The 18549-nt window shown below is 42.2% G+C and overlaps 1 protein-coding gene and 1 pseudogene across 5 annotated transcripts in view; both read right to left on the bottom strand.

The window, feature by feature from the left end:
• The window catches only part of LRMDA (leucine rich melanocyte differentiation associated), a 1115169-nt gene that overhangs the window by 583817 nt on the left and 512803 nt on the right, over window positions 1–18549 (bottom strand). The window lies entirely within an intron of this gene.
• On the bottom strand, window positions 14940–16808 carry LOC134382396 (ubiquitin-conjugating enzyme E2 C-like; annotated as a pseudogene).

Here is an 18549-nt window from a genome sequence, read left to right on the forward strand (position 1 = left end):
TTTCAGAACAAGCATTCCTGTCACACACAAAAGTCATAATGCCAGCACATGGCAGTCTCAATAGTATCCACACATCCTGCCCCTTCCCAACATCTCAGGGCAAGATAGGAATTCCTGAAAAGGCAGGAAAAAAAGGAGATGAGAACTGGTCCTCTTAGCACATGGCACCTGTGGGTCAGAAGACTGCATTTCTGATTTCCTCAGAAAGCCAGGTTCCCTGTCAGAAGTATAAAGACCTTTGAAGCCTGCTTAGTCACTGAAGTGGATCATACCAAGCTCCAAAACGAGGGCTCCAAAGGGGAAAGTCTAATGCCAAGGTGCTCAGGGCCCTTCATTATGACAGCCAGAAGATGGGAGAGGAAGGGCTAGAGGAAAGTTCTATTCCTTCTGCATACTCCTTCCAGAGACTCCTCAAACTACGCCCCACGGCCTGCCCCCACACGCCACACTCCCTTCAAGGAAAACCGGGTGAGCCCACCGTCCTCCCACGTCCAGAACCTGCCCCTGCTCTTTGCAGCACATGGCCATCCCCCGGGACTCTCCAAGCTTCTTCTCATCCTTTTAGGGCTTTTACTTAGAAGGCCTTGAGGCTCAAACATTACAAGGCATTGTAGAAACAATCACTTGATTGCACAGTGTGAAGAAAAGTTGACAAGCCACATGATGACGGCCCAGATTTATGTGTCCTCGGGAGAGGTGCCTAACAAAACCATGTCTCACTGACGGCAAACCTCTTTTGCAAGTGGCCAGCTGCTTCTGCTGTTGCAGGACAACCCTCCTAAACACACACACACACACACACACACACACACACACACACACACACACACACACACACACACACACCCTCACCCTCTCCTCTAATGTCTTTTCTTTGTAGAGTGAACACTCTTCAGCCCTCATGCCAGTATGCTGCAGCAACTAAAAGGAAAAAAAAAGGAGAAGGATCTGGAATCTGGCACATTTCCATCAAGATGCAAACACACATTTACACACACACACGTTTTACAAAAAAAGAAGAAAATTTTAAAGCCTGGGATTGCAGTGTACGCAGGGAAAAGCAGGTTCTCAAAGCCAGTCCTATTCTTGTGTTACTGAAAAACCAATGGATTTGGCTCAGTTCTGTTAACCATCAGCAATTATCTTCCTGTCAAAGCTAAAGGTAACAAATTTCCCCATACCCAGCAAGGCTATATCACCAACCGGACACCAACATCATCTAACGGCAAGTAAATCACCACAGCAGCCATGGGCCCTGACAGACAAATGCTCTGTCTCAGAAAATCCAGGCCTATCACTCAGAAGGGGGAAAGGGTTCTCTCAGCCGGTCTCACAGAGAAGAGATTAAATGTTGCAGATTCGGTAAGTACAGTAGAAAGCAAATCCTAAACATGAGAATTATTAATGGACTTTACACTGGTCTTTTTAATCTGTTGCCAACATATGCTCATCTATTTTACCTTAGTCTGCCTTGTTTCCTGATGGACGTAACAGGCAGGAACAGTGTATTATCCCAGCCTTAATCAGAGCCAACAGCACAAGAACAATGTCCCGCCACCTATCAAATGGGGACTATTTTAGCAATAGCTGTTCTTTTATAATGAAAACTGTGTAATAAAAGATACCACTAATATGCCCCGTCCTTACACTTAACAATAACATTTGTTTCATGATATGCTACATAATGGGGATATCAGTTCTTAACCTGCTCAGGAACAAAGTACTGCATTATCACAGGCAATTGGAACTTGGCTGGAATTCCCTGATAATCTATGTGTGGAAGAAGCATTTCCCCCCCAAAGGACATAGAGTGCTGGTGTCAGACTCTAAGAGCCAGTCTACAATTTGAGAAAAGACACCTTTAACCTACACAATCACCAACCATTAAATGTGGAGCTGGAACACACAACATTATGCAAACATCACTGGGGGATCTCCACTAGAAAATACAGTGGGTGTGTGGGTGTCTGCAAAGAAGCTTACTTTATTCAACAATTTATTTCACTCAAGGCCCTTCTGTGAACCCAAAGCTGAAGTAGGAATAGTGGGGGTCCCAAATGATATCACTGCCCTCAGTAAAGATACTATCTCCCTGGGAGGATTACGTTTATTCATAGAATCCAGTTATCTAACAAGAGCATTGAAATAACCAGCTATAAAATTCAGAAGAGACAGGCAGAAAGGGGAGAGATCTATGAACTGGCACAAAGTGTCAAAGAGTCAAAGGTGCCACGAAATGTGTGTGTTTTTAACAATAGCTATTTATTGAGTCCCTACTATGTGCCAACTATTGACCAAGTACTTTTGCATATTGTGTTGCTTTTCACAAATCATGAAGAAAATCTTTCTACTCCCATTTTAAAGATGAGAAAACTAAAAACCCGAGAACTTCGTCTGCCCACGGTCACCCAGCTAAGAAGGAATGAACCTAGGACTCAAAGTCAGGCCCATCAGCATCACGGCTACTTCACTTTGCACAGTAGTCTGTGATGGAGGCCAGCTGCTCCCACTCTGATCACCTGCCGGGTTGAGTACCCAAAGCCTAGCATCTGGGACACCTGCTGCCCCATCAGGAACACTGCTGTTGAGACGACTGCCTCTGGTGAGGCTTGTGACTCGGTACAGAGAAACAGACAAGTTCAGAAGTAGTCTTCTGACCTGTGGTCTGAGCTTACCAGCACCATGTTCCAGTCACCTAAGCCAACCAACCCCCCAAATCAACAATCACCCACAGAAAAACAGTAGGTGGCCTAGGCTTTTAAATCTATGTGTAATGTTCATCAAATCCTAAGTATTAGATTAGATTCAATGTAAAACTGACATTTTTGTAGGTCAAAACTGGTCAAATACAGTTAAAACTAGTTCAACACGAGGATTAAAGGCAGGGAATAGCAGGGCAAATCATCCATCCTCAGGTAGAGAGAATTTCTACCCCAGAAAAAAATCTTTGCCTTAATTTCATGCCAACGTTAAAATGGTTCCAATGAGGTGAGAAAAAACACTAGACCAGTGGGAAGGGCCTAGAAAACTGAGTTCCAGGTGTGTCTTTGCCCCCAATCAGCTATATGGCTTCAGGTAACTTCCCACACCTCTTGGCTCCAGTTTCCTCCTATGTGACATAAAGGTGTTGAATTAGAAGCCTTGAAAAGTTTCTTCCAGTTCTGAAATGTTATTGTGCTAGTGCTCTGTGGCTGACATCAAATCTTCTCCTAAGAGTGAACACTTGGCTAAGGAGAGTGACAGAGACCTTGAGGGAATAGCAGTCTTCAATGCGCAGGATGTAACTACCACAGAAGAAGGAAGGAGCCCAGGAAAGGAAAACAAAAGACAAAGTTACTAATGTTACAAAATGGACAATGAGAAGACCTAGAAGCCCAAATATTTAATGTTTCCACTTGCCTACTGGTTGAGTGCCCAAAGCCCAACAAGGAAATAGGATGGGCAGTCTGAACCCATATTTTCCTCATCATGCTCTTCTAAGACATTCTAAGAACTTTAACACACCCACAAATCAAATGCCAGCAGCCAAATGAATTTGGTATTATCCTTCTCAGGATTTATGCCTAATGTACCAATTCCTTGTCTGGTCCTAAATCTGCCATTTATAAGAGAAGCATCCCAAGACCCCAGGTGTAGCCACGTGCTCCATGTCTGCCTGCACAGGGGCACAATGACATTCAGTGACAGGAGAGAGTTCAGAAAAAAAGTTGTAAAGCATGATGGTGTCTTGGATTAGAACATCAAATAGCTCACATGGGCATGGGGGAGAATTGGCAACCTTAAATATAAGAATGATCTGAGGAGACCGGGACTCAGAGGGACTGAATCAGCCCACCAGGCAGCTGTCTGCCTGTACTCACTGTGCCAAAAACATCTAATGGGGCCAAATGGAAGAGAAGAAAGCTATCCAGTAATAGCCTGCCATGGCGCCACATCTTCAGCTGGTCTTCCTGTTTCCCCATTCTCTGCAAGGGTTATTCTCTGGTGTCACCCATAGAAACTATACCTAGTGCCATAGCATCTGAGCAGTTGCCTATTCTAGCAGGTAGAGAAGGGAACACCAACTTGGCCCAACAGAAGAGGCACTTAGCTGAGAGTCAGAAACCTTAGTTCTTGTTTAAAATCTGGAATGATTTACCAGATGACCTCAGGGAAGTTGCAACCCCTCTCTGAACTAATTTACCCACCTCTAAAATGCTGAGCTAAACTAGATCAGATTTGCGAACTGGGGGCCTACAGGCCACATTTCACCCATAGACATGATTTTCCCCCCACGTGAGGTGTTTTAAATATCAGTGTAGCTGCCCACAGTGAACAATCAAGACATTTCAAAGAAAAATCTATACTTTCTGGCTTCTCTTAAACAATGAGAAGATCTAAGGTTCAGCTTCTAGTAAGGACAGAGTCGCTTATATTGAACTACCCTCCCATAGATACTAATTATGTATTTTGAACAAAATATTTTTTAAACAACTACTGTGTGAGGGTACTGGAAAGAAACCAAAAGCAGGCAGAAACTGAATGGAAGCTGACCCTTAAAAGAAGTCTGCAAGAGGGTAAAACCACAAGAAGAAAGTCACTGTCTTATTGACTGGAGGAATCAAGGATGAATTGTGCCACTGACAGAGCTGTTGGAAAGAGAGGGGAGAGGTCCCAGAATAGAGAGAAGAACAAAAGGTAAGCCTTAAGAATCTGCAAAACACTTACAACGCAATCCTTGGATGACCCTGGAGTGCATATTTGCTGGGAAGATTCAAGACTGAATAAAAAGTAACAACTGGAAATCTGAAAGAAGTGAACAGAGATGTCAGGGGCTGCTTTCCACAGGGAAGACACAATTCATAATTTGAGTCCAGCCAAGTCAGCTGCCTGCTAGAACAAAAATCCAACATGCTTTTAAAAAAGGGAAACAAGCAATACCAGAAACTGCAGTCTATTAGTCTATACTATGTATTATCCACAATGTCCAGGATACAACAATAAATTACTAGACAAACTAAGGAACAGGGCAATGTGCCATACTCAAAAATTTTTTTAAAGAAAGTCAATAGACGCTAACACTGAAATGATTCATATTTTGGAATTAATACACAAGTACTTTACTGTAATAAACATGACAAAGATCTCAGGGGAAAAGATGGTTATAATGAATAAATGGATAAAAGAGGAATCTCATTAGAGACACGGAATTAAAAAAAGAAACAAATGAAAATGTAGAAACTAAAAAGCACAATATTTAAAATGAAAAACAACGACACACAGACACTCACATTAGGTACTACCTTAACAGGAGAATAAAGATGGGAAAAGAAAGGATCAATGACCTTTAAGGTGGACCAACAGAGACCATCTAATCGGAAAGAAGGAGGACAAAAGATTTAGACACAAACAGAGATTCAGTGTGAAAATTTTAAATGATCTGATATACATATAATTAGGGTCCCAGTAAGAGGGGAAAAAAGAGAATGGGACAGAAAAAATATATATAAAGATCAATTCTAAATAATAATCCCCTTATTTGGAAAAAAGCAACAACAAAAAAACCTTAAACATGAATACACAAAAACTTAAAGAAATCTACACAGTATAAATTCACAGAAAATCATACCTATGAACACTAATGTCAAAATTCTGAAAATCAAAGTTAAAGGGAAAATCTTGAAAGCAAAGAAAAATGATATATTACATACAAGGGAACAATGATTAAAAAGTGACAACTGGCTTCCCACAAGAAACAATGGAGGCCAGACGTAGTGGAATGACCTCTGCAAACTGCTGAAACAACAAAAGTCAAACCAGAATTCCATATCCAGTGAAAATACTCTTCAAAAATGAAAGCAATATAAAGACAACTTCAGATGGACAGGAACAGAGAATTTGTTGCTGGAGATCAAAATGATAAAAAAATATTTTAAAGAAATTCTCCAGGCTGGAAAGAAACATTACCAGATAAATGCTCTGTTGTACAAAAAGTAATAAAGATCACTGGAAATGGCAAATAGACAGTAACATGTAAAGACTATTTTCTTCTTTCAATATCTTTCAAAGATTTATAGCTATTTAAGCAAAATTTTAACACTGTAGTGTGATATTTAACACTGTAGTATGAGACATCAGAGCATACAACCATGTCTGGCACATAGCAGGTCCTCAACAAATAACTGTTGAAAAAGTGTTGTTGAACTGAGGTTGCCAACCTGAGCTAGATAATTACCCCAAACTACTTTTAGCCCTACTATTCCACGAAGCTAAGTAGTTATGGCCAATCTCTTATCCATTTGTACTAATAAACTGTGCAAATAATATCTAATTGCACATTATCCACAAATGTCTTTGAATTCATATGTCAGTATCTCCCAATATGCCACTGAATCCCAAGCACAGTAGCCAACATATGACAAAAGATCAATTAACATTCTTGGCTATGTAACAGACAGGAAGCCCATGATAACTCCACTTGTTTGGGATATATTTCTTTCTAATGACATAGGTAGGAGTAAAGTACAGAAGTTAAGATCAAAAGTTTGGATATTGGACCAAATTAACTGTATCTGGTTGTGAAACTTTTAGATGTGTGGCCTAGGGCAAGTCACTTAAGCTCTCCGGCCTTCTGTTTTCTCATCTGTAAAATGGGGAAAATAATACTTCCATCACAGAGTTGTTGTGATGATTAAATGAGATAAGCTCTTGTGTGAGTGATAATTGGAGATTCCTAGTGGGATAAGTTAGTAATTAAAATGAACTTTAAAGGTATGACCCTCAAAGCAGTTAAATGAGAGTAGACTCGGAAAGATTCTATCTCACATTCCTTTTTTTGCTGAAAATATCACTGAGTGCTTTTGCTGAGCCATCCAATTCAGAGCCCTTTAACTGCATCCCGTGGATAAGGAACATCCATCCTGGAACCATATTCCCGTGAATCCCTGTCTCTATCCTGCTTGCAGGCCAAAATGGCCTGACCACAAAGTGGTCCATTTCTTCATACAAGCTTCTGCTCCAAATGAGGGAGTCAGTTTAAAAGTCAATCTAAGCACATGACTGTACCATCACAGTAGTTTATATCCCACACAACCCCAAAACTCATGGATGATGGGATTTCAAACAAGAGGCTACTGAAAACCAGAATCAGAACCCATAGTTACAGAGGGAACAATGCCTCCGTGATCCTTCAGTTGCCAGCCAGGAACTGCACTGAGACCAGTCTCTTCAAATATTCAGCTTCAGGAACGAAGACCAGGAATCTGGAGACCCAGGTGCAGTGACCAGCGTCCCTCATCACTTAGCACATTAACTGATGAGCAGATCGAGGTGAAATCCTCCTATACATCACTGCAAAACCAACGGGGCTTACCTCACTTTTACTAGTTAAACATAAACTGAGCATGGTGTTTATAATCTCAGCTTCAGAAATGAGTTGCTTCTCTGGTTAATTACTGGTCAGGTGGATTTCTACCTGCCCTTAACTTCCCACAAGTGGTTAACTAACCAGCCCATCATTACCAACTTCATGAGGATTAGAGGTTAAGCATAAGCTTGATTATAAGCCATAAATGTGAGTAATTTGAAATGTTATTGGTTATTACAAAAATATATGATAATAATTTCCTTTTTAATGAAAGGGAACATGTTTATAGTGGTCCCAAGCTCCTTGTTCAGGCTTTGGGAAGGAGATGGGAGCATGATAAACAGCTCAGCTCAGGATGGGCATCTGGGGTGAGGGTGGCACAAATGAATACTCACCACTTAGCAGGCTCATAAAAATGAAAACCCATCACCATATGTGTATGGTAAATACTGAGTTTGTGGGCTCCTTTCTGAAAGGAGATGCATGTTGCTGGGAAAGTCTAAGTGTCAAAGTGTTTCGAAACAGAGGAGCCAAAGAAAAAGAGACCACAAAGTCCCCTTCCCACTGGCGGCACTGTATGTTAGAAGTGAGGACTTGCCCAAGTAAATCCCACACACTGTGATGAAGAATACATATGAAATGCATAATACGTAAAATAATAATACAGACCACAGAGGTATAACAATACACAGTCATGAACCACGTAATAGCATTTTGGTCAATGGCAGACTGCATACGCATCAGTGGTCCCAAATGTTATAACGGCTACCCTACATAGCCTAGGTGTGTAGCAGCCTATACCATCTAGGTTTGTGTAAGTACACTCTATGACGTTCGGATGTTTGCACAACAACAAAATTGTCTAATGATATATTTCTCAGAACCTATCCCCATCATTAGACGGCGCATGACTGTATTTTAAGCCTCCCAACCACATTAACATGGTATGGACAGAAGAGAACATGAACGAGAAGCCTAGGAAGAGTTGGTGAAATTCTGGAGTTAGAATAAAATCTGAATATCCTCATTGAACAGGAAGATAAGATGAGTCTTTTTCCTCAAACAACAGAAGTAGGGCCTGGCTGCTGTCCATATGGCATTATTGCCACAGTCTCCAGTCTTTATGAGGGATTTGTGTTCTGTGCGGCTGCTCTGGGGGCTTCCTGGAGCTACCAGATCACAGGATACTCCACATTCCAGGTGGCTGGCTCTCAGGAAAAGATCCTTGATCCCAAATTCCAATCAATGTCAGACAACCCAAGGCCAATCAAGTCACAGCTCTGCCCAAGAGGTTGCAATGGAGGAAGGGGATCAGAATGGCACCATGCCAATGAGATGCTGGCATCTTTCCTGAACCCTCTGAGCAGGCGAGAGAACTCCTGGGTGAGCAAACCATACTGCCATCAATAGCCAAGAAGCCTCGGAAAGCAAAGTGGCGATAAAAGCTTTATAGCTACCGCTCCTGACGCTGCATGTTCTCTTTCTAAATTAAAAGTCGTTTTCCATTTTTAACAGTCCCAACAATAACACTTTATAGAGCACTCTCTTTTCATGGAGCACTTTACAGTCATTAGTTATTTAATCCTCAGAGGTGTCTCAGAAGGCCAGCGGCCAATGGACTCACTCAGTCCCCTTTCCCTGTCCAGAAGATCAGGAGCTGGCCCATGGAGCGCACGGGCTGGACAGAGGCGGTGGCGTTCCCAATGTGGGGGTGAAGGGTTCCGTGCAAACCGTAAGGCAGCTAGTCTGCATTTGTTGAGCTTATTGATATCTGCAGAACAATTATTTTATTTATTTATTTTTTTTTTTTTGAGGGGGAAGACAGGATCTTTTATTTTTGATGTTAAGAAAATTTAATATGAACTCATGAACAGAAAAAATTACAAGTGTGGTCAATGAGAGTTGAAACAAGAATTATCTTGGATAAGAAAGAATTTGAGAAAGATAAAAATTAACATTTACTAAAATCAAGCAAAACAGTTATGAGTTGATTTTCATGCAAGATGCTTTCTGGATTTTCCACCAGCTCATCGGTTCTTTTCTTTTCTTTTTTTTTTTTTTTTGGTCTTTTTTTGTGACTGGCACTCAGCCAGTGAGTGCACCGGTCATTCCTATATAGGATCCGAACCTGCAGCGAGAGTGTCGCCGCACTCCCAGCACCGCGCTCTCCCGAGTGCGCCATGGGCTTGGCCCCGGTTATTTTTTCTTTTTTTATTTTACTTTTTTATTATTATTACTAGCATATTCATTGTTACAAATCATGATTTTTCTTTATGCCCTTTGCCTGACCTGTCTCTCCCTCTCTTCCCCCCATCTCTAGTAACCTTAGGTTTAGAACAATTATTTTTTAAACACTGTCAAACCATTTTTACCAATAGAACTACTTTTTTGCCTTTGTTCCCCCTTAGCAGACACCAATGCTACTTGTTCAGAGTGCTAAAGATTTTATTAGAACCTTCAAGTTAACAATCCCTCCAAAATGTGTTTGTTGCCTGGAGAAGCAGGTAGACATCACCAGTCCATTTGGATGCTATAACAAACCTGCTCAGTGAAATGTCTGCGTTTCTATTTCACTGAGGGATTTCTATGTACCAAATCAAACTCCAGACAATGTCAAAAGACCTCCCCCCCACACACACACCCATACACTTTCTTAGCTTTTCTCTACAATTATTTCATTTAAGGAATGTTTATGAAACACATACTATGTACAAGACACTGCTGAGTGCTGTAAAGGGCAAGATGTTACAGGTACATAGTTCTTGTACCTAAGGATTCCACAGGCACAGAGTGGAGATGAGATGAACACGTAGCTCCTGCTATAGGAGACAGAAAGTGCCACGTGCCAAAGTAGAGCAAAGACAGCACGGGACCTCTGAGTGCAAACACTCACTTTTAGGTGGTGGAAACCAGAATGGCTTTATGTAAGAGATGGTCTTTGAGAGCTGGGCCTTGGAAAATGAACAGACTAGACAAGTGAAGAATGAGGCATTTCAAGGGTCCTCAGAATGGTGTAAGCACAGGCACCACAAATAAGGCCGGTTAGAGGTGCAAAAGGGGAACATTTGTTTCCAGATGCCTGGGGAGTAGTGAGAGAAGAACAAAGGTCTTTCAGACCCCCTTCCTACCCAAGCCACTTATGATCCCAGCTCTTTCTGTATTTTCACAGTTCACATCAGCAATTGACCAAATTTGTTAACATTCTACCACTACCTTTCACTGCTAGAATGTAAACTCAATCTTATTCAACTGTGTATCCAGAATACTTCTTGGCACTCAATAAACATTTGTGGAATTAATAATCGAATTAATTACTAGGTCATGGAATCCTGGAAATGTAGCCCATCCCCAGTTTTAGTTCCAGAAGGTGCCTCATTCTCTTCGTACGAATCCTTGCTCGCTCGCTCTCTGTCAGATTTAGCGGGCCTGATGTTATCTTACTTCTGCTCAAGGCACATGTATTGATACAAACATGTCACAGGGTCATATCAGAGATACAATGGATGTCCCCTAGTGGATAAGGTTGAAGCATCATGGAGGCAGAAGCCCAAGGGCCAAACATCCACCTAATCCACCTCAGCCCCATGTCAAGACCTGGCCAAAGGAAAGACCTCTGAGAGTAACTACTGCAAACTCACAGCCAAAGGTAATGGAGTAGAGAGAAGGTGCCAAGAGATGAAGAGGACAAGTGGTTGCCTCCTGGGAAGGAACAAGTGAAATGTGACCTGCTCACATTTGACTGACACTCTCTCTTTCTCATGGGCCCAAAGTGCATGTCCCAATGGGAACTCCAGGAAGATTCCAAGGAAGCAGGCCCTTTATTCAAATAAGATGAGCACAGATATTCAGAAGGCCTTCACGTTAAAAACAAAGAATGGGAAGCCAGCCCCCAAAATCACACAGCCAGAGATGCCTCTCTTCCCTGGAGATCATCTCTCCTAGAATCTTTAGGACATGAATTCACCACAAATAAGGACAACAAAACAAAAACCAGCAACAGAGTCTACTGCTTGTGGGGTATGGGCCCCCAAATTTGGTGCTATTCAGTGAAATCCAGAGCGGAAAGCTACATCTATCCAGCAGTCAAACTCAAACACATTTGCACCAGCCCCTTTGTGTTTAAGGCAGCGGCTGGTCATACCTCATATCCAGTGTCCAGCCCCATGCAGGGCCTCTAACCACTGGAAGACATTGCTTCCCACAAAATATGTTTTTAGGACCACGAGGATAATTGAGATAGAATGCTAAGCCGGCATGATTTTGGGGGATCCATCTAAAAAGCCTAATCATGGCTAATTCACTGTTTGCGGCCACCCTGGGATTTCATGCAGAGCGCTGGTTTCACTAAGGTAATTGGTGCTATTGAAACAAGCCAGAGCTCTGCAGTTCGCTGCTTCCCTCCTCGCCTCTGGGCACAGAGAGGATCAATATTTGTTAGGATTGCTTCTTGTTCCAACAATGTAAGATTTACAATACTAGCTGGGATTCTCACTCTGTCTTCACACAACTCATCAGTGCAACCCAATTACTAACCTCAGACAAACAACATTAACATGAGCCTCTATGCTGCTTTATTGCCCTTCCTCCAAGTCTCATTTCAGGGTCTTAAGGCAGTGCCACTATAACAGATACTACACTTTAAAGTGTGCTCCAAGGAATAAATTCTCAGTCTTTCATTACTCGTACCTTGATTTACTTCGTATCATCTTGCCGCTATAGACAAAGATAACACACTGTAAATTACAGCCATCCTGTCTTGTAGTTTCAGAGGTAGGGGGAAGGCAGGGAGTGATGCTTTGGCTTCACAATTAGTGCTGGACCAGGCACTACCACTCCCACATCACCCACGATTAGCCAGTGTTTATTAGAACCATTTGCAAAGCGTGGTTTGGACACAAATCCCTTCCCTCCCCCTCGATCCTCCCTCCTGCCAAAGAGCCCATGACATTAGAAAAACTTTAAAGCTGAATGAAAACATGGTTTCCACTGTTTTTTATCTCATCCTCTTGCAGGCTAGCGCTCACATACGTTGGTTCAGGAGGTTACACAGCAAATTTATTTAGTGGAGAAACCCTTAACAGCAATCAAGCTCCTGTTACTAAACGGCTCAAAATCTCCCAAACTGAGAGTAATTCTCAGCAGCATCTTCTTGTCTCCATCTGAAACCTTTGACTAAATCAGAATCATCTACCTTTGCTTGAATTTCAACTAACGAGAGAGACTGGGTAAGGAGAGACATAAAGAAACAGTCACTGGAAAAAGTCCTTCAAGTTAGCTGTAGCAGTACCCCTTATTTGTCCTACAATTTCCTCCATCCTACATCCTATTCCAGTAGCTGATAACTAAGAACATTAGTTTTATGCGACTTGTCAAGCTCAAATGAAAAGAGAGCTAACTTTAATGACACTGCAATTAATCGCCCCAATAGACAGACAGCTAAAAGACAAGATATTGACTTCATTAAGGATAATGTATTATGTCATTAAGTTGGTAGGGTCACCTTGTGTATCATACATGCCTGCTAATATATTGGCATTTTCCTCAAATAAGATAAATTCAGATATGAGTGATAAAGCTGATTAGAAAATGTTTAAAGAGGTACTTTCCTTATAAGCCTGCCCCACTGCCCCAGCTGGATGTGAAGTCCTAGGAAATCATTATAGGCCCAAGATTATTTCAAATACCGTATTCAACTAATTTATAACCTGGTCCTTCCCCCCTTCATTTCCCCTGTTAAAAGGGTGTCTTAACTGATGGAAGTTGGAGAGCTTTTGGCAACCTGATGGTTCACGTGCTTGAGTTACAGGGCTGTTGTTTATAAACACAGCATTGGTTTTATTTTGAACATTCACAAGCCCAGATAATTCAAATGAAAACAGCCACTTGCTAGTGGTGACAGGGGGGTTGAGGTTAACCCTGTCAGGGCCAGTGCCCCAAAGCTACGTGGTTGGGAAGAGGAATTGTGATGCGATGCAGCTCCAAAATGAATCATTCTTTTTAATGAGATAACTTCTTTTCACAGATTATCTAAAGGGAGGTGGTGGGCATAAAATAAAATCATTTTTCATTTAGAATAGAGTATTCACAAATTAAGATATATTTGCTGAAGCTTTACCTGATACCTGATTTCACATAAATAAAATAAGGTTTCTTAAAAATTATTTATCTCTCTTCAATGAATTCAGCAAAAATGTAATCACAGTTCAAATGTTTGAAGCTGAAGGATTGCCATGGAGGGCATTCTGTCATCTTGGAACTGGTAACTGGTTCCACAATATATTTATTTTGGGGATGTTAGGACTTTTTTCCTCACTTAGATATCACTGATTTTACCCAGTAAACATAGTTATGATTTTATTTTATTTTTTTTTTTTTTTTTTTTTTTTTTTTTTTTTTTTTTTTTTTTTTAATTTTATTTTGTCGATATACATTGTAGCTGATTAATGCTCCCCATCACCAAAACCTCCCTCCCTTCTCCCTCCCCCCCTCCCCCACAACCATGTCCTTTCTGTTTGTTTGTTGTATCAACTTCAAATAATTGTGGTCATAGTTATGATTTTATAATATTTCATTTGATCTAAGTAAAATACTTATTTGTAATTGAGAGCTAATCATAAATAATATTTGGATGAGAATAAACCAAAATAAAGATTAGAATGCAGTACTAATTGCTGAATAAGATACTGAAATACATGTCAGGTGAATGCTGTGGTCTGAATGTTTGTGTCCCCCAAAATTCATATATTGAAACCCTAAGCCCAAAGGTGATGGCATTAGGAGTTGTGGTCTTTAGGAGGTGATGAGGGATTTGTGCCCTTATAAAAGAAAACCCAGAGAGCTTGTTTGCTCCTTTCACCACGTGAGGTCACAGCAAGAAGGTACCATCCATGAACCAGAAAGTGGGCCCTCACCAGACACCCAATCTGCTACAGCCTTGATCTTGGACTTCCCAACCTCCAGAACTATAAGAAAATCTCTTTTGTTTATAAGCAAACCAGTCTGTGGTAGTTTGTTATAGAAGCCCAAACGGACTAAGACAGTAAATAAAAGAGGTATGTGTGAATATACATGTTGGATATTTGTGTGTTTATACAAATAGAGATGCAAATAGACTCATACCCACAGACCATGTCTCGATATAATACTGAATCCTGGCATTATATACCGGGAAGAGAATGTCAGAGACCTTTTTCCATCCAGAATGTCTCTTTTTAAAAGATGAGCACATGGAGCTCTGGAGAGGTAAAGCAAGCTGTCCACATTTATGAAGAGTTAGTAGTAAACAACGACCCAGGTCAGATGATTCCCAGGCCACAGGTATCTCCTCCACACCTCTCCAAACCACCTCCCTCCCTACACATTTCTTTCTTTCTTTCTTTTTTTTTTTTTTTTTAACAAAACCAACCCAACTGTATTTATTTAATATACACCACAAGGGCTCAACCAGATACTTAATTTAAAAAACAGAAAAAAAAGAAAAATACCATAGCTCAAGATACAGAGTCCTATACAGAAATCAAGGAAATCAAGGAAAGAACAGACCGTGTAAGGGAAAAATAAAAAGACAACACAAAGAGAGTCCGGACAGCCCAAGTCACGGCTCTTGGCTGAAGACCTGCTTTGAGTAGTTTTCTTGCAGGTACTTCTTAAAAGCTGTGGAGTTTTTCCAGAGCTCAGCAGCATGTGTGTTCAAAGGGCTATCGATGTTGGGTTCTCCTAACAGGCTCCGATGGAGGTCAGGACAGTCCTGACATTGTATAGGGCAGACCACTTGTCCTTCGGGATGTCCACGCAGATGTTACCCTGGGTGTCCATGTTGGGGTGGTAGCAGAGTGTGAGAAACTTCACCATGGGTGCATCGTAAGTGTGGCCACTGGGAACTCAAGGGAGAGCTTATACCTCAGGTCCTCACATACTGTGCCAGCTGCTCCATGGATGGTCTGATTCAGGGAAGGAAGAAATGCCTTTGTCACTACAAATCATTAGGTGGTCATCAGCTCCTGCTGTAGCCTCTTGCCCACAGGGCCCCAGGCAGCACCTCTGCTGGGCTCAGCTCCTTTATGAGTGGCGGTGACGCTGGCAGTGGCTGGGTCGCAGTTTTGAAAGGCCAGCCAGGTAGTGCTGGCAGAAAGACAGGAGACTGGAGAACACGACTGCAACTGCAGGGCTGCAGGCCTGCCTGCGTTTGAATTCCCTCTCTACATATTTCTAAATCTACTTTTCACACCCACTGATAGAATGTTCTGGATTGTGTTTCTTTTATTGGACTATAGAAATGTAGGACACAAGGCACTGGGTACCTTATAAACAAAGATGATAAAAAACAAGGCGACATCTTACCAAACTCGACCAGGCAGATGACCTAAATGTCATTGCCTTCTCACATATAATCAGTCTTTCGAATGGAAAAATGAATTAAAAATAAAAACAAAGGGGCAAGCACACCACAATCCAGAGACCAGAGCAAAACCTCCGATTTGATGTCCCCCAGCCCACGTTTGCTTCTTGCCGTTGCTACTGACATTAAAATAACTAGCTTGATTTTTCCAACCTCCGCAAGGAGAGCAGGACTGACAGCAGTGGGAAGCGCCTTGGCCGCTGTGGACAGACGCCCTCCCAGAGGTGGACGGACTTCCGGCCACTCCCTCTCCAAAGCCACCACTGATTACCAGCACCTGCAGCCCTTCGTGCCACACCATCCCTTTTAACCTGAACCCTCATCTTTTCTATTATTTCCATTAAGGTTGTCAAAACCAGAAGTTTGGGAACCTTTCTCTGTGACCTTGGCATTTCTTTGCAGGCTTAACGTATTGACATTTTTTCCTCTGACTGCATCTCTTCTCATTTGTCATGATTATTGCTGAATTTTTCAACTGTCATTCCCAAACGTAAATCAATGGTTGTCTACTTCCCCTTTGTCATATCTGCGCGGCAAACAGCCTTTCCCTTCTAAATGAAGCTTCCTCCCTTTCCATCCATTAAAAGGGGCCTGTCTGCAGGAGAAGTCAATCCTTTGTTAGGTCATTGCATTTATCACGCTTCCAATCAGTACCTGACACACTTATTCAGCCAGGTCCTCAACCACACAATCATTGCTCATTTGGGGCTTTTGCTGAAATTTATTTATGCATGGTGTTCTCACTATCCATCTTGGGCAGTTTTAAATTTTTCACCCCTGCCCTTCTCTTCCTCAGGATCCTCAGTGCTTTGAGGGAATTTGGGAGGTGGAGGGCGGAATGCAGTGATGGGGCCAGGGCACGGGAGGGGAGAAGAGGGAAGAACGAGCTTTGTTTCTGGGAAAGTGGCTGTAAGCGAGCTCCCGTCTCGGTGAGAAACTGAGAGCAAACCAAGAGAAAAGCTGGATCAGGGCCTGGGAGCCCAGATTACACAGCACCATTTAAGTCAGGAGACCCTCTCACCATGAAAGGCGCCCAAGAGGGACAATTCCAATGCTGTACTCCATGCGAGTGAAGTCCCATCAAGCTTAATAAAACCCCTTCATAAGCAGATTGACTCCAGTTGCCATACAGAACTCTCTAAGAGGAAAACTGTTCTAAAAGCGAAAGGGAGCAATCCAATTTCTAAGAAGTCACACTTCACCCAGGTAGCTGCTTACCTTGAAACAAGCCAATATATGTTGCCAGGAAATTCCCAGATGAGCGTGGGACTGACACCAACACCATTAACGGGCACCGACCGAGGCGGCCAGACCACTCATGGCACCTGCATCCTTGCACTGAGCAGGCGTCTCTTCCCCACCTGCCACAGACCAGCCCTTTATGCCTTTGCCGCCTCTTCAAGGTGCTCATTATCACATAGGTCTCTGGCACTGGTGCACACCCTGTCTTCTATATGAAGGAAAATATTTAAACAGAAGAAATCTAGGCTTTCTCCTTCCCTACACATGCTTTCCACTCAGGGATCAGAGAAAGGACACCTTCAAAAGCAGCCAGGGCCCTGCTGGCTGCCCAGCCCCATCCTGGCCTCTCCTCTCTCCCATCAAGGCACCCAAGGCAAAATAAGACATGGAATGACAATAATCCTAAGGTATGTTTAATTTCTGTCCCCCTCCTTTTGCCAAGAAAGAGTCCCAGTAAACCAACAAGTCCATACAAAGGCTATGACTAAGGGGAAAGGCTGGCACTGGGTACCCTGAGGTGTTTGATGTGTGTAATTACATGTTTATGCCACAATGAATGAAGGATAAAGTCATTCACCCCTATTTCATTTTCCTTAGATCACTAGGTGATGCTTTCTCTTCAGAATTCACAAACCCACATTTTGCAGACTTAGAAATTAAGGCCCACTATTGTTGAACAGCTTGCCTTAGGCTGCAGAGCTAACCAAGAGGACTGGGGCTGCTTTGTCCTCTAATGACTAACTGCTCCTGGGAACTCTGAGAAGTTTCCTGATGTGCTTGTTCTTAGGACTGCTGTTTAAAGTTGTACAGTATACAACCTGCAGAGCTGGACACTGTAGCTCTACATAAGTATGAGGAAACAGGAAGAGGATAAGCTGTCTTCTACAACAACCCTGATACAGGTAAAAGCATCTCAAGACAAAGCCAATACTACAAGAACCTAAAAGTATATCCCCGGCAAGAATAAATACCAAAACACACTCTATCATGGCATTCTCCTCATCTTACCTAATACTCTCCCACCCATCTCACCAACCCTCTGCACAACTTGTGAAGCTATTTTTATGTAGTGTTAGTGGGTCCAAAGTACTAGATACACCACTCTAGCAGATGCACAACCAGAGAAGAATTATTGCTTCATCTACTTAATGGCCCTAGAGTATCTTATAGGGACATATATTGTACTCTGGACCTTCTGTGACCTCAATTACTGTGTCAGGAAACCACCTTGGGCTGGATCCACTGCTCTTAACAAAGACTAAGCTGTATTTCTTTTTCCTGCAAAGACTATAATGTAGCCAGAACTGTATCTGGAATATGTTCTTGCTCTTGAAGTCCTCATCCAAACATGGGTTCAGGTATTTAAGACAAGTCTTGAGCTATTTCTGCATTAGAAATGCATCAGAGCCAATTTCCATGGTTGAATGTGGCATGACAGGTTGAGGGATAAAGAGTCTAGTGAGTCTCATTGGCCAATCTCCTCCAGCATCCTCCTAGGACATCTCAGTGGCTTGACTCTCCTTTCAGCCTGATCATTTGCTTGAAGGTGATGAGTCAGGATGGT

Source organism: Cynocephalus volans, chromosome 7, assembly GCF_027409185.1.
Source record: "Cynocephalus volans isolate mCynVol1 chromosome 7, mCynVol1.pri, whole genome shotgun sequence".
Classification (NCBI taxonomy): domain Eukaryota; kingdom Metazoa; phylum Chordata; class Mammalia; order Dermoptera; family Cynocephalidae; genus Cynocephalus; species Cynocephalus volans.